Source organism: Pinus tabuliformis, chromosome 1_1, assembly GCF_031772625.1.
Source record: "Pinus tabuliformis cultivar Carrire ecotype Pingquan chromosome 1_1, CPIR1, whole genome shotgun sequence".
Lineage (NCBI taxonomy): Eukaryota > Viridiplantae > Streptophyta > Pinopsida > Pinales > Pinaceae > Pinus > Pinus tabuliformis.
This window is the reverse complement of record NC_142297.1, coordinates 876953367-876969705: the sequence shown is the minus strand read 5'-3', so window position 1 is coordinate 876969705 and position 16339 is coordinate 876953367. Positions and strand designations below refer to the sequence as shown.

General features: G+C 44.0%; 1 pseudogene across 1 annotated transcript in view; it reads right to left on the bottom strand.

Moving 5' to 3' along the window:
• The window catches only part of LOC149217124 (putative receptor-like protein kinase At1g11050 pseudogene), a 148495-nt pseudogene extending 133170 nt beyond the window's left edge, over positions 1 to 15325 (bottom strand). The window contains exon 1 of the transcript XR_016251245.1: positions 13298 to 15325. The product of XR_016251245.1 is annotated as a putative receptor-like protein kinase At1g11050 pseudogene (transcript). The remainder of the gene's footprint in view (positions 1 to 13297) is intronic.
• Positions 15326 to 16339: the final 1014 nt, after the last annotated feature.

Here is a 16339-nt window from a genome sequence, read left to right as displayed (position 1 = left end):
ATTTCTTCATTCTCTCTTACTGAGATTCAAGTAATAAAGTAAAAGGTCAAAGGTCTCTATCAGCAGGTGAGCATCAATAGAAAAGAGAGAAGGCGTGTAGGAGGTTAGGGCTTTCGGTGAAGTTCCCACTTGGTGTGCTGGCTCGAGTAGTCCCAGATGGGCTTGGTAAGCTTGGTGGTCTAGGCTTATAGCTTATTATGGGCTTGGCTTAAGGCTCAAGGCTCATGGCGTAAGGTTAATGTGGTTCGTTTATCCCCTCCCTGAAGACCGTTCCTTCCTTTGTGTATGATCCTCGAAATGTATATCGACGTATGTTTCAAGCTGTTGTAAATCCTCCTTCTTGTTGTGATGGTATCGCTAGTGGTGCTTCAATAACAGTGTCGATGATTTGGCCCCTCCGTACCGTAGTGGTTGGGTGGATGTGGTATGTAGTGATGGTGACTCGGGTATGGATGTGATGTTTAATGAGGTATCATGTGATGGGGAACCTTCTATCTCGGGTCTGTTGAACGAGGTCTGGTGAACAATGGTTTTTGTTCTCCTGAGATGGGGGCCTTCTCTTTGGGCGGTAAGGATGTGCAAGCAGGCTCGACCATAAGCCCCCCCACCCAATAAGTAAATTGAACTTTTCCTCTATCATCGTCTGGTGCCACCTTGTCTCAATCGATATGCTCATCTGGTGGTAACAACTTGTCTCAATTTCTTATGGTGGGGAACATGGCTGGCAACGTTGAAAGGCTCGTGGCTTAAGGCTCATGGCTTAGTGGTCTAGGCTTCTGGTTCAAGGTTCAAGGTGAACTGGTGTTTCCAGACTCACTGTGCAAAGAATAGCCTATTTGCTTTTAGCACTTTCGTAGATCATTCCCCCCATCCTTTGCACAGTTGGACAGCTCGGTGGATCGTCGGATCGCTCCGCGCCTAGGGATTCAAGAATTACAGCCAGAACTTATGAGATTGATTGGAGTAAGGGTCCTGATAACATTTGTATTCATTTTATATCCCTAATTAATAGAAGTTCAGTGGGTGGACAGGTCAGGTGGCTGGCACAGGAAGAACCACCACCTTTCGTAGGATCATCATGCGTGCGTGGGAACCTTTGGATTTCATACTACCAGACTTATTAGATCTTACCGGCTTGGTTGGGTACATACGTACTTAGATAAATACGACTATTACCTATGCCTATTTGCTTGCCTTTATTTACTCTTAAGTACGACCCCAACCTTGATATTTTTGAAACATTTTACCACCCTTCTCTTTACTTACCAAACTTAGTTATTAGACAGACACGTGCTTGGGTCGGTGAGCACTTAGACCTTGAAGTCTCGTATTACCTTTTTGCCGGAAAGAATTACTTCAGCGTTAACTACAGCAAGCCACTTATATTTACCCACTTCTAGCTAGCGTAGCTCCTCACTTAACCCCTACTACTTTGTTTTCCCCCAAACTTGAAGCATTCACGGGCGCCTTCAAACACCATTGCTAGGAGATGTCAAGACAGCTAGCCAGTAGTGCCAGGAGATGCTTTGATTACAGCACTTGCCTTCAATCATGCATGCTTACTTGGGACGCGCTTAGACTAGCCTTTTGCCTTAACTTATGTGCATCATATCACCTTGCGTATTCACAACTAGATACCGGCCCATAGAATTCAACTTTGATATTGAAAAGGAGAAGGAAGGTGAGGGGGGAGGCACAAAGTTAGCTAAGTACTTAGATCCATCAGTCTATTACCTTTCGTCAACCCTTGCTTGGTGATAGACCGGCTGGCCTCATGATACCTACCTGAACCACTTTTAGCATTGATATCGCTATTGTTCGGGTCGGGCTTCACCCCCTTATACCTTTGGATTCATTTAAGCATTGCCAGTAAATGCTTTTCTCACACTTGCTTGAAGATAATGGATGCTTCTTTGGTATCACTATGACTTACTATTTTGGTCCGGCCGAGCGTTGCCTAGGATACAATTATGGAATTAGAACCCACTCCATTCTAGGAAATAATAGAAGATCTACCCACCTTTTCTTTTACCACCTTCAGACCTAGACCTGTAGCCTTATACACTTGCTTCATGAATCGCTTACTTGGGTGGGACTGCTATAGACACTTCTCTGGACGGGTTCCACCAACCTCACCCTTACCTTTACTTCAGTGTTTCTGGATGAATTGAATGAATGAAGCGCTCAGGAGGAACAACTATAGACCTGGGATGCCATGATACAACCCTTCCCTTTACCTTCACTCTTACCAACCTACCCACCTGAAGAACTATACCTTTTCTACCTATACCACTTGATGAATTCATCGCTTAGTCAGTCGGTACTGCTATTCACAACCCTTCTCTTATCAGGTACGTTAGTGACTCGACTGATAAGGAGAGGTATGTTAGTGACTCAACCAGCGGGAGAGGAACGAACGGATTGATTTGATTGATTACTGCTATAATGAATGACGTAATGACATATATAATTCATCACGGAATGACATATATCGAGTCATTCATGCATAATTACATATATAATTCATGAATGCATAATGACATATGCCCATAGCAGCATGATCTGCTAAGGCATAATGACAAATATCAAGTCATGAATGCATAATGACATATGCCCATAGCAGATTGGATTTGAGAGCGTAATGACATATATAATTCATGACTGGAATCACAGAAAAGGTCCTGGAGGGGCTTACGCTTCCTAGTGCAAGGAAAAGTTCAATTTACTTACTGGGTGGGGGGGGCTTATGGTCGAGCCTGCTTGCGCATCCTGAGTGATTGATCAATTGATCATATTTTGGTCAATAAGAATTGGGGGGGTCGAGCCCGCTTAACACACCAATCAATTATTTGATCAATTATTCGATAGCGTAATGACATATATAATAGCAGCTATTGCGTAGCTTGAAACCTTCCACCTTGAGTTACTTATCGACCTTGATCGAATATCTCATTCATCCAGCGATAGCGTAATGACATATATAATATGAAATTGAACGAGCGATTGACACAATCGAGAGAGGCTCATTCCCTCTTCCATCGAAACCAAGGGTGAAGATCCATCCTTCGGGTCCCAACCCTGCTCCTAGTAGGAGAGAACTTGAGCCGGTGTCCTGCTAACCCACTAGTCTGGACCCATCGCGGTAACTTCACACGGGACTTGTGGAGAAAAAGGGTGGCAGGATGCCTCCTGCTGGTTGGAAGGAGCGATGAAATGGTGCTTTATACAAGGTATGAATTTCTACATATAAACAGTCGATAAACTCACCTATCTCTCATCCTTCCTTCCCTGTTCATCCCTCCACTCTAGAAACCAAGGAACCCAGCCCCATACTATCCAGCGAAACAAAGCATCAGGCTATTCAAAGAACCTACTATATATGTCATTGTGCATGAAGAAATGGCTCACATTCTAGTCGCGGAATGCCTGAGTTTAGTAGCGGAATGACTGAAATCTCTTATATATGTTGCGGTACCCCGACTCGGAAGCGTAATCAAAGAAGCGTAATCAGGCCTTTCAATATCGACCAACCAGGATAGATTTCTACCATCCATCTCAGGCCTTGCCTTGTAGGGTGGCCTTCATTTGAAGGGGGCGAAGGCCGACCAAATGAGAAGGTACGTAGTCGCTTGTCCGCACCGGGCAAGGTCCGGCAGGGTGAGGTAATGAACGCTCGACTAAAAGGCCGCCATCGCTCGACTGATAAGGACCGGCAACGGAGCTCGACTAATAAGGAGAGGAACTTTAGTTGCTCGACCATAAGGGAGAGGAGAGGATGCGTAAGCATGACTCGACCAATGCCATCATGCCCCCAGCAGGGTGAGGGTGAGCCTGTCGAACTCTTGACCTATGGAAGAGGTACGAACGCTCGACTGTTAAGGCCGCCATCGCTCGACTGGCCGCCATCGATTTCTCGCTCAACCGACAAAGGAGGTCGAGGGCCGCCATTATGCCCCCGGTAGGGTGAGGGTGAGCTGTCGAACTCTCGACCTATGGGTGAGGTACAAATGCTCGACTGTTAAGGCCGCCATCGCTCGTGGTGAGGGAAAGACTTGTTATTGCCGGTTAGAGCGGGAGGCAGATAATGCATATATTATATATGTAATTACGCTTTAGCGTCGTATGGGATCATAGCTCGAATCATCGATCGTACCCGTAATATCGTATACAAATAGATATATATCATTATATATGTCATTATGCATTTCAATTGACTTATTGGGTGGGGGCGTTGCTCAATATTCCAAAACCTCCGCCACGGTCAAATGGCCAATCTCGTAGGATGCGTAAGCATGCTCGACTGTTAAGGAGAGGGAAAGATGTTCAAACCTCCGCCAAAGGACAAGTAGTTGAAGGGTTGGAACATGCATTCAAAGGTCATAGGTCAAGCAAGTAGTTTTAGGGTACTCAAGTTGTATGGGGCTACTAGGTCTAGTTATTAAGGTGGGTAACTATGCAGGTGGGTAGCAGGTCCTAAAAGGAAAGGCTCTAGATGAAGCCAGAGCCCAGCAGGGTTTGGAAGACTCTTCGCTAGCAAGGCAGCTATTACAGAGGAAGAATAAGAGGGAGGGGTACCAAGGAGACAAAGACAACTATGTAAGGCTTAGACCTTGCGTATACTGCTTCTCCTTTGGGTAGCTTTCTCTTCAAGCACTCTTGTCTTAATAAGGGTTAGCTATGTTTCAAGAACTTCTTCTTTTTAGAAAACAACTCAAAAGAGTCTTTCCATTCAAGCACTACTTGTAGCTACCTATCCCTACAACTACTAAATGCTATGAAAGTCATATAACTGCTCTATAGCTAGAAAGCGTTCTCCTCCTATACTAGATTATATAGAAAGCAGCTAGAAAAGCCATAAACTGCTATGCCTGCTATGAAAACGATACACCTGCTCCACTGACCTGTGGCTCTACCATTTGTAGAGAAGAAAGAAGTCACAACACAAAGGAAAGCTTAAAAGAACAACTACTTGATAAGGTGTTGCTAAGAGATAATACAAAGTAATACAACAGTTATTCCAGTAACACACCAGCTACGCTATGAAAGTGGATGTATAGGCCTCTTATCCCATACCCACTCCAAGAGAGCATCCTAGTGGGCCTGTTTGTTGGCGGTGAAGCAAGCAAACGTCTCATTTTGTTCATTGAGAGGTTAAGAAAGGAAGCCAATCCGCGGAGTCATTTTTCTCTATGAATTGGATATTTCATTTAGGTAATGCCAAGGTTGATTCACCGAACGGAAGGAAAAGGGTGCTAAAAGCCCCAATTGTCTATGTCTACGGGTCAATCAATTTTGAGGTTGAGAGAAGGTCCCGGAGGGGCTTGCGCTTCCTAGTGCAAGGAATTATTATCGCTTAGCGCTTGTGCTAAGGAAGCAACCTACCTTTAATTGCTCTTTCAGCCAAGTCGAAAGATGAAAAGGGGCTTTCTTCTAAAGTAGTCATTTTTTTTATAGAAGGTCATCTCCAAGTCGAGAAAGGTTCTTTGATTCTATACACTAAAAACCATGAAATACCTCTTTTGCTTTAAAAAAATGTCAGGCGGAACTTGTTTTGGAAGAGGGGATCACCTAGGTAGCGCATAAGCTGGAGCCGAAGACTGGACCAACTATTGTAAGAGGCCGGCTTCCCGGTCAAATTGAAGGGTATTCCCAAGAAGGAGAGTTGAGTAATGGCGGGTTTCGGGACTTAATGACTTTTCTGGTGGTTCACTGGCTGGTTGGGAATCCAAATATCCCACAATGACAGAGTTCACCGAAATAGGATTTCAAGATATAGTGACTGAGCGTGTACCCTATCTAGTTGTTGCTAGTTTGGCTTGTGATGATAGTTTACTAGTATAAAATAAGTCAAGTATAGTAACTTTAAGGAAAGAAAGCCACCCTTAGTTACATCAGACTGACAAGAAAGAAGAAGGGGCTCAAGTGATTCACCAAAGCAACGAGACCTTGGAAGCATTAAGCAGGCTCTCAAGACCCAAGGTTCTTTATTCCCATAAGGGTGAGATATTTCTTGCTCGACTAACAGGACCGGAGGGGCTCGACCATAAGCCCACCCACCCAAGAAGTAAATTGAAACTTTAGTTGCTCGACCATAAGGGAGAGGAGAGGTCATTTCTTGCTCGACTAACAGGACCAGAGGGGCTCGACCATAAGCCCACCCACCCAAGAAGTAAACTGAAACTTTAGTTGCTCGACCATAAGGGAGAGGAGAGGAGGGCGAGAAATCGAGGTGCCAACCAAGTGTTAGTAGCGGGACGTTCTGTCAATCGGGGAAGGGACAACCCCTGGAGATATCAGAAGTGAGAATGCTGACATGAGTAACGATGAATCATGTGAAAAACACGATCGCCTGCCAATTCCAGGGTTTTTGCGTTCAGTCAATCTACGTAGAGTGAATCGGTCCCTAAGGAACCCCCGAAAGGGATTTCGTCCGATGGGTACACGAAAGTGACGAAGTTGCCCCGACTACTGAACCATGCGTGTCTGTTGAAGTGAATTGGATGAGAGTTCGATTTTCCTGCCAACCAAATTGAATGAATGCAAAAGCACACTTCTGTTAGGGTTTCAACTTCCAGGAAAAAACTTCAAATTGGGAGGGCGATCCTCCCAGTGAACTAACCGTACCCCAAACCGACACGGGTGAACAAGTAGAGTATAATAGGGTGCTTGAGAGAACCATGTTGAAGGAACTCGGCAAAATGACCCCATAACTTCGGGAGAAGGGGTGCTCTCCCTCCTATCTTTGGGTTGGGAAAGCGGCACATACCAGGGGGTAGCGACTGTTTATTAAAAACACAAGACTCTGCCAAGTGGTAACACGATGTATAGAGTCTGACACCTGCCCGGTGCTGGAAGGTTGGAAGGAGAAGTGTGATAAGCTTCGAATGGAAGCCCCGGTAAATGGCGGCAGTAACTCTAACTATCCTAAGGTAGCGAAATTCCTTGTCGCATAAAATCCCACCAATGTTGAGCCACACCTTCCATCTGGAGACTCACAATTTCAATTGCTTGCTATCAGGAAGTTGGGGCATTGCTCACTGGGGCGTTGGAGCATTGCTCACCGAAGTTGGTGTTGCTCCACCTTGCTCGATTTCCCACTCGTTCCCACTCTCGTTCCCATCAGTAACGGAAGGAAGGAGATTGATTATTGACAGAACCATTGCCCGTCTACCAGTCTTATGCCCGTCATCTAATGTCCGTTAGTGCCCGTCATCTAGTGCCCGTCAAGGTGATAGATAGGAGACCGAGCGTACGTGCGTGTATCTGGATACGCTTCCTGTGTGAAAGGGTGGATAAGGGTATTCTTGTCCCCGCTATGCTCCGTCTTGTTCCACTATGCTCCGTGCTTTTCCCCGTTCGCTTTAGGGGGTGGGCTGCCTTATTAGGGCTCGCTATGGTGGGCTTCGCTATGACTCAATTGCCCGCCACGGGCCCTCCATTGAATATCTATAACTAAATATCTCTGGCGAGCGAGGCGAGTCTTAAAGCAAAGCCACTCCAGTACGCACCAACAGTCAGTGGGCCTCCTCTTGTAACCCACTGTAGGGGCGATCTTGGTTTTGTTGCATCTCTCTCGAAAGGCAGGCAGGCCGAATATAATGGATAAGGCAGGCAGGCCACTCATGAATGTCACTTTACTGCCAACAGATAAGATAGGAAGACAGGCAACACCCCTGCTCCCTTATCTTCGGTCACCAGCGCAGGCCCGAAAAGAATCTCTTTCCTGTTTATGGCCCACTGATAATCACTCTCTTTCCAGCCAGTGATGGCTTGTCAACTCTCTTTCCAGTAACATCTCCTTTAGCCCTTCGGTCAAGTGAAGTAGTATACAAAATCCTTCCTGCTAGTAATTACAGATCATATTCCAACCAGACCGGCCCCACCAGACCTTCACCCACGACCTTCGGTGGCTGGCTTTACCCACCCATATTTCTCCACCCATCTTTCCTTGCAGGCCTAAGATAGAAAGGCCGAAGATATTAGTAGGAAGGCAGGCCGAATATAGTGACATCCCTTATAGTAGTTTGATAGCCAGCTATAGCGGGGGCAGTTTTCCATTCTGGGGAACCCGCGGCTATAGTGGAGGTAGAGTCCGAACCCCCACCAAAGGCAGAGGCGTAGAAGGTAGATGCAGCTACGTTAGCGGAGGCAGCAGAGCAATCAAATTAAGAAGCGGAAACATAGGTGGTTTCAAAACCATGCAGATCCAACAAATCCAGTAGCAGAAATTAGGGCAGGGGGAAACCCCGTAGAAACAGAACCATAAGTGGGTTAACTAGTTCCGTGGACCTTGTTGACTTGGAATCAGATCCTATAGCTTCAGAAGCGGAGCCCCCATCGGTAGGAGTTTCAGTTTACCCCGCAGCGGGAGAGACAGCAAAGACAAAGGAAAAGGTAGTGGAATATTTATTGAAGTGGAATTCTCATGTGCTTCGATAAGATCTTGACGTAGAGATCAATGTGTATGGCGTGCGGAAGTCCTTGGGTCCGTTGTTGAACTTATCTCCCGAGCAATAAGGACCCCGAGCAACTTATACTGATGCTGGGTCTCAATCTGGCTAAAATACTAGCTTGTATGCTGCAGGATCTCAATCTATAACTGGTAGCTATGGATCTTGCGCTGGAATTGGATTTGCACCTGAATGAATCCGCTCGGACTGTTTTGACCACCTTAGCTGATACCTTAGCTGCAGGATATACTGCAGGGACTATATCTGATGTGAGCAGTGTCAGACGGCAAGAGAGATCGATCTAAGGTCGAAGGCATTCAGTGTAAGATCGAAGAATCGTTGCTCTTGTAAAGTGAAGTACAAGAATCCAATCGATCATTGCTTTTGCCAAGCGAAGCATCATCGTCGGGTTGTCTCGTCTCTCCAAACGTCTAGCCATTGTCTCACCTAACGGTTTGTAAAGCAGCACTTGTTTGTAAGACTTATTCATTCGTCAATCTGCACTTGGCCGTAAGACCCGGTCCAGTCGAGGAGAGGAAGGCTTCTGAAAAGAGAGAAGCTGGTCGGATCTAGCTAGTACCAGAGAATCCCCCTGTAGTCCTTTCCCGCAGGGGGAAGTGGGCCGGGATTCCCGGGAGGTGTCGCCCCACCTTCATCAAGCTTTCGTTCAACATTTGTTTATTTAGAGGGGGGAGGCACCATTGCGTTCCGACAGTTTTCTTTTTTGGGGAATAAGACTAATCAATCAATCAAATCACTCGGTGGGCCTAATGGCGGGTGATAACCTCAAAGCCACGGTCGAACCTACCTGCTTGAGATATCGCTACTTGCTGGCAGAATACACCCCGGATAGAAAATGCACCGGGCAGGGCATGTTGGATGGGAGTTACTGCCGGCTGGGATAAGAGGGGGGGCCAGGATATTTACCCAGCGAGAGCTGGTCCAACCTATTTTGCTACAATGTGAGGTGGTCGAACCCGTGATCCTAGAGTGTGGAGCGATAATTTGAAGATAGACCTGGCAATACAGCTGATACCTTTTACCCTTGACTTTCCTACTTGAATGCGCAGGAAGGTTGATGAAATGGGTGGCCCCCCGTACCAGAGGTGTGGGAGCTAGGATAATGGAACTTCGGGTCACTTATTTTAGTGCTTCCACCCCTTAGAGAAATGGACGGGGAGCAACTAACGAACTGCTGATCGATCGAATGCTACCTTTCCGTATATATATTGCCCATATAGTGCTACCCCTCTCGAGATTAAGAATGTGCCACTGTTGTTTGCTTGCTGGCTAGACGTGTGGAGAGACCTCACGAGAGAGAAGGCCCCTTCTACACATACCTACCGAGTCATCTTCACAACATGACACATCCACCCAACACGGTACGGTACGGTGAGTGAGTCACACCTGCTGTGAGTGATACCATCATGACATCACTGAATGAGAGAAAGAAGTGAAGTTACCCATCGTTACCAACAGACGAGAGAAGGAACCGTTAAACAATCATACCCGCACGTTTCACCAACATACCCCACACCATACCCGACAGAGAACGGATGGCCCCCATCACTGTTCGACAGGAGAAGGCCCCCAAGTTACCAACAGACGACGGGAGAACCCGTTCAACCACCATACCCCGTGAAACATACTCCTTTCATCAGACTCTGTTCATCATCCATTCAACATACAAATCCGAGAGGAGAGAGAAGGACCGTGAAACAGTGACAACACTTCAAGTCTGCAGTGAACCTATGCTGATCAATCAAACTTGTTGTTTGCCAAAGGTATCTTTCTTTATTGATATTGTGACATCCCTTGAGATGAAGAACGCCAACGGTTGCTTGCTTTATATTTTACCCCATGTTCACAACAGGCCAGAGAGAAGGCCCCCATGTTCTCAATTGTCAGTCAGATCAGAGCCTGTGGTTGTAGCCAGCCAGGAATTGCCCCAAATAGATGGGGGTCATTTCCGATAGCCCATGGTCCAGTAGGTCATAATCTCAGTCATTGCCAGTCGTCGCAGGAGCCAGTGGGCATTGTCGCTTATAGCCAAGGATCATTGACGATAGTCAGCCAGGAATTGCCCCAAATAGATGGGGGTCATCCAATAGCCGATCATAGTTGCATAGTCGATCAGTCATAGGCTGGGATAGAAACAATCGGCTGGTTAGCTTGTGGGGCGCTGGAGGAGCTGGATCGGGATATCAATGCTTATATACGTTACACCCAGAGCTTGTGTTTTTGAGTGATAGATGGATGCTTACTTGCTGGAATCTCTAGTTGCTCTTATGTATTTATTGCTAGATTGGTCACACAAACCTACCCACCAACAACCATAGCCCTTGGGAACAGGCGGACCTACCTGCTGATCTCTTGCTGCTTGCCCGTTGAGATATAGATATCTTGCTTACTTACGCTAATCAGAAGACCTAGGGACGTTAGAACCGATAAGACACAGTCCCACTTACCCGCTTATTGATCGATTGATGCTTGCTGGTTTTACGAATCAACCCACCACACGTCAATAGAAGATCTTTTGACCCACCAACTCCAACTGGTGGCTGGTGCTCGCTTACTTGCCTGGAACCCTTTGAACCACAAACTCCACAACCCACCAACTACTCCACTAAACCACCACACGACAACTGGTGCTCCCTTGCTTATCTCGCTTGATAGGATGTGTTGAAAGGACGTGTTGATAGAGAAAAGACACCACCCGAACCCGAGGCTGGCTGGCACCCTCCAACACCTTGCTGCTTGCCGACTGGGATATGAACCCCACTAGTACCCTATAAGGAAGACCATATTTTTCATAGAGTTTTATCATGTCGCGAATAAGGCGCTTCACTAAAGACAATTCTCCGACTCCAGCGGACTCAATTCTCTTTCTTGCAGTCAGTGTAACTGAGTAGCTATGAAGCTTTTGTGGCAGTAAGAAAGATAGCTTTTCATGCCCAGGCGTGGCAATCCCATATCCAGTGGAACCGGGGTCAGAGGCAGCTGATGTATCGTACTACTGTTGTGTTGCCTAGATGGCTCAGTAAGACTGGTGAGGCCTGTTTGAGAGCTTAAGGTGGATAGCGGCGAGATGCTTCCGTATAGGACTACTTTTTACTAGTGGCCCCAGTCAGGCGACTTGTTAGGCCCGTTTTCACCGGATAGCGAAGATCGATTCGGCGGTCTCTTTGCCTTTGCCTGCGTAGCTTGATCCATAGTTAAAGATCAAGGAATGTGGTCCTGTAATACCTCTTCCTTCAGGTCTTGTCCTTTGGCAAACGGAATGGCACTTTCGCACCCCGACGAGACCTGGGATGGGACTCGAGGAAGCGCATCTCTGTTTGTATAGTACTTTTGAGATTGGATGGCTGGGAGGGAAGGGAAGGGGATTAGGAAAGGCTAATAGGTGATCAAGCTAGGGCGAGGGCACTCCGGCTTTCATTGTCAGCTAAGCGGCACCAGTCAAGTAGGGATTTCTTCGCAAATAGTCATTTGATTAGGATTCTTGCTATAGGATCATATGAATTGAATTCAATAGTACCAGGCCTTGCAAACCAAAGCCGGTAGGGAGCAACTCCTCCGGAGGCAAGGTAAGTGCTTGACGCAATGAAAGGAAGGAGACGGTTCACCTAGTTCTATATAGGAAGGGCCTAAGCTGCTAGAAAAGAGATGGGGCTATCGACTTTGCTTTCAGCTTGAGCTTGGGAAACAAACTAGGAACTTGATTCAAAAAGAGCTTAAAGGGGCCTAGCTTACAAGGCAGGCTCCTCCTCTCTCACTTCTCTTTCTGCTGGTCAATCGGAGGCCCTGGGAATTGTGTTTAATTTAATTTTTGTTTTTTTTATAAATATGTTTTTAATAAATGATGAGCCCTATTTAAATTGTGTTTATTTTTCTTTTATTTTTTTTTGAAAAATTATTTAGTTATCATTGTATATCATTTAATAATTTATTCATTATTGTAAATATTTAATAAATTCATTTTTAATCTAATGAAATTATGTTAGCTTGTGTAGTTTCTTCATGTTTATAAAGAGGGATGGTTATAAAGAATGATTTTGTTAGTTTATTGAATATTTAGTGTTTATGAGGTGTTTGAAAAGAAATGATTTAAGATTAGTTAAAGAAAGTTATTATTGTATGAGGTATATTGTATGTTTATTATTTATTAGTTTATGTGTTTAGTGTGAAATCATCATTTTAATTATTTAAATGTTTAGCATATAATTTAATGATTTTCTTATTGCTTATAGAGATTAAATTTTTCCGAAAGAATATTCACATAAATACATATAAATTAAATCTTCTCAAAATATTAAGCGTTCCCTGATGATGGAGTCACTTTAAAATCCAAAACGTTAAGTAAAAAACTCCTTCACAAGTCATTCCACACTCTTTCACAATAAAGATTATTTTTATCCTATAAAAATATTTTAAAAAATCCAAAATTTAAAATAATTACAATATATTTTATTTTTATAAAAATAAATATAAAACCTACATATTATTTGTAATAAAAAATGAATACAAACTCTACAAATTACTTGTGATCTGATCTGGTCTTAATATATTAAAGCTAAATTAACCCTCACAAATAATTTGTTTTGCGAAGTTAACCAATATGCTATATGCAAGAGATAGGTGGAAAGAGCTACTCATTTTTGTAAGACTAAGGAACATGAGAAAGCACAAAGGTCTATGTATATGTACTCACCTTTTTTAATATATAAAAGATAGCGTATTTTTCTTGTGAATAAAAAAAAAAAAAGAACAAAACAAAAAAACCAACCCTGAGATACAATTTGAGTTGACATAGAAGTCTGCCTAGATAATCATATCTGCGCTTTTACGAGTTACGCTCTTAAGAATCTGCTTGAGTAGGATTAAGCGCTGACAGATATAAGGAGCTGCTTGATTCCTGTATTGTAAGGCTAGATATTCCATGACGCATAAGCGGCAAAGGGCGGTCAGGAATTTCAGGGATCTCTGCTTCTCCCTCCAACATCTTCACGACCTCCACCATTCCAGGTCTGAATGCCACCATAACATGCGCGCATAGAATACCCACCAAAACAAATCTCTCCATCAGACGCTCTGCCCCGCTCTGCCGGATTCTCTCGTCTATTATTTCACTGGTTCTGCCTTCTTTCACCAGTCTCCATGCCCAATCTGTAATAAGATAGTGAGAGGCGCAGTCCGCAGAGGTGTCCAAAGCCTTTCTGCCGCTCATGATCTCCAACAACACAACACCGAAACTATAGACATCGCTCTTGTCAGTAAGTCGACCATAGAGAGCGTATTCAGGAGCCAAGTAGCCGTGCGTCCCCACTATCCTCGTCGTCTGGTGTGATTTTCCTTCTTCCTTAGCCATGATCCTTGCCAGACCAAAATCTGCCACGCAAGCATTCATTTCATCATCCAGCAGAATGTTAGTGGGTTTGATGTCTCTGTGGTAAATGGTATGCTCGATACCGTCGTGCAGATAAGCCAACCCTTTGGCAATGCCGAGGATTAGGTTCTTTCGTTGCGACCAGCTCAGAGGCCGGGCTTTGGATTTTTCTCCGAAGATGTGGTCATGGAGAGTTCCATTGAGCATGTAATCGTATATCAGAAACCGCTGGTGCCCTTCCATGTCGTTGCTGGCGACACAGCAGCCTCTCAAAACCACTAGATTCCGGTGCCTAATGCTGTTGATGACCTCCACTTCGTTCAGAAATTCAGAATCACATTCCGGAGTGCAATTTCTGATTCTCTTCACCGCAACCCGCCGACCGTCCAGAAGCGTTCCCCTGTACACAGTAGCGAAGCCCCCTTGGCCAATGAGATTGGCTTCGCTGAAATTATCAGTGGCGGCCTTGATCTCTTCAATGTCAAACCAAACTGCACCCGTGTTGGGTTTCACGGAGAATTTCAGATGTTCCTCATTCCGCCTCGCAAATCCCCTGGGCTCAACCTTACGACTCCTGTTCCTCGCCCACAAACAATACAGAAGCCCGAGAGCGCAGATCAGGAGGGCTGCAGCAGCACCCATGACACAGTAGGCCATAACTCGGCCACGCGACGTGGTCTGGACGAAGGGCAGCCTGAGGACACACTGAGCAGTGCTTTGGGTTTTGGGGCCGAATTCATTAGCCACTCCAGCGGCATACAGACAAGTGAAATAGTAGCATATCCTAGCGGTTACCACGTTTGTCAAGTTTGTGTACAATTTTACCAGCTCTCTTTCAACAAGGTCTCCGCTATCCTTGCATGCCTTACAAGCTGCCAGATCTGAGAGGTCGCCTTTGCAAGCAGAGTCCAGTGGAGTAATTGCCAGTTTGCGCATCCAGTCCTGCTTGGTTTGTATGCCAGCGCAGAGCACTGGGCTCGATACAAACTCAAACATACTATTCTTCAAACAGATTGACACCAAGTGTGGCGAGAAACCCAGAGAGTCTAGCTGCTGCTGAAAGAGCTCGAGACAGGAGACGGCAGAGGCATTGCTGGGAAGCTCGAACATGGATGCATCTCTCAAATACTGAGCGATCCCTACGCCGAACAAACTCAGCAATGTTTGGCAACAAGGGTTATCGCTGCCGCCGATATTGGCCGATTTACAGGAAGCCTTGTCCCACTGCAATTTGCGGACATAGTTTAGGTCCATCGGACACTCTGCATCAGCGAACACAAAATACAATAACGAAAGCAGCAGGCGCAGTAGGAGAGTCTCGGTCCTCATTTTTCTAATCCGAAACTAGGTATCACTGAAGAAACGGAAAATAATTTCAATGCAATGCACAGAACCAGGTTGCCGACTCTTCCCCTTAAAACAGCACGCAGCCACAGCGATTCCTTGGAAGTTGGCACTGTGGCAGTTTGGAGTCGAGCATATTATGTCCAAAGTCTACGACGTAGGAAACGGGGCGAATAAGTCCCTCCGTAGTTGGCACTCGACAATGACTATTATTCTCGTTTCCCTATCATCGTTTTCACTTTAACGACTATGGCCATTTCTTTTATTTACTTTCTCCCTCGTGTCTTCTTCGTGTGCTTTTTTCCAAATGGAAAATTCAAATCGCAAAATTTATTCTAGTTTTAGAAATAATTATATTTGATTGTTATTGTTAGATGCGGGGATAATTTTGATAGGGGATAATTTTGATAGGTTGTTATTAATAAATATAAGTTAACTTATCACTGTTATTTAAAAAAAATACACTGCTTTATAATTATTATTAAAAAATTTACACCAATTCATATTCAATAAAAAAAAAAATAGTCTTTCATATCTACAAAATACTTTTATATTTTGACACATTAAAACATTACACCGCTTTATAATTATTACCAAAAAATTACACCAATTCATATTAGACTTTCATATCTTCAAAATGCCTTTATATTTTGACACATAAACCATATTTTTTTATATCCTAAAAAAATAAACTAAATAAAAGCAGTGTTAGAGTATACCCAAATCCTCTTTCTTTATGACTATATAATATTCTAAACTCTCTTTCTTTATCACTATATGACTATATAATACTATAAACTCTCTTTCTTTATCACTATATAAAGAATATCGTTATTATATTATATATTTTAAATATAATTTTTTTATAAAGAGACGTTATACGTTATACCGTAATCATTTTATGGTAAAAAATATTTAACTGATTAAAATTGTCAAATAATCTATAAAGTTTACTAAAATTTAAATATTAAATTGATTTTTTTAGAAATTAAAATTTAATTTTGAAATTTCTAAAAATTATATTTTTATTTTTTAATTGAACAATATCAATTCTTAGTATATTTGTCAAAATAAAATTTATTTAAAAAATTAAAAATTAAAAAAATTTCTATAGCAAACAAGTGTTATAAAAGTATATCTACCAATTCTTAATATTTAT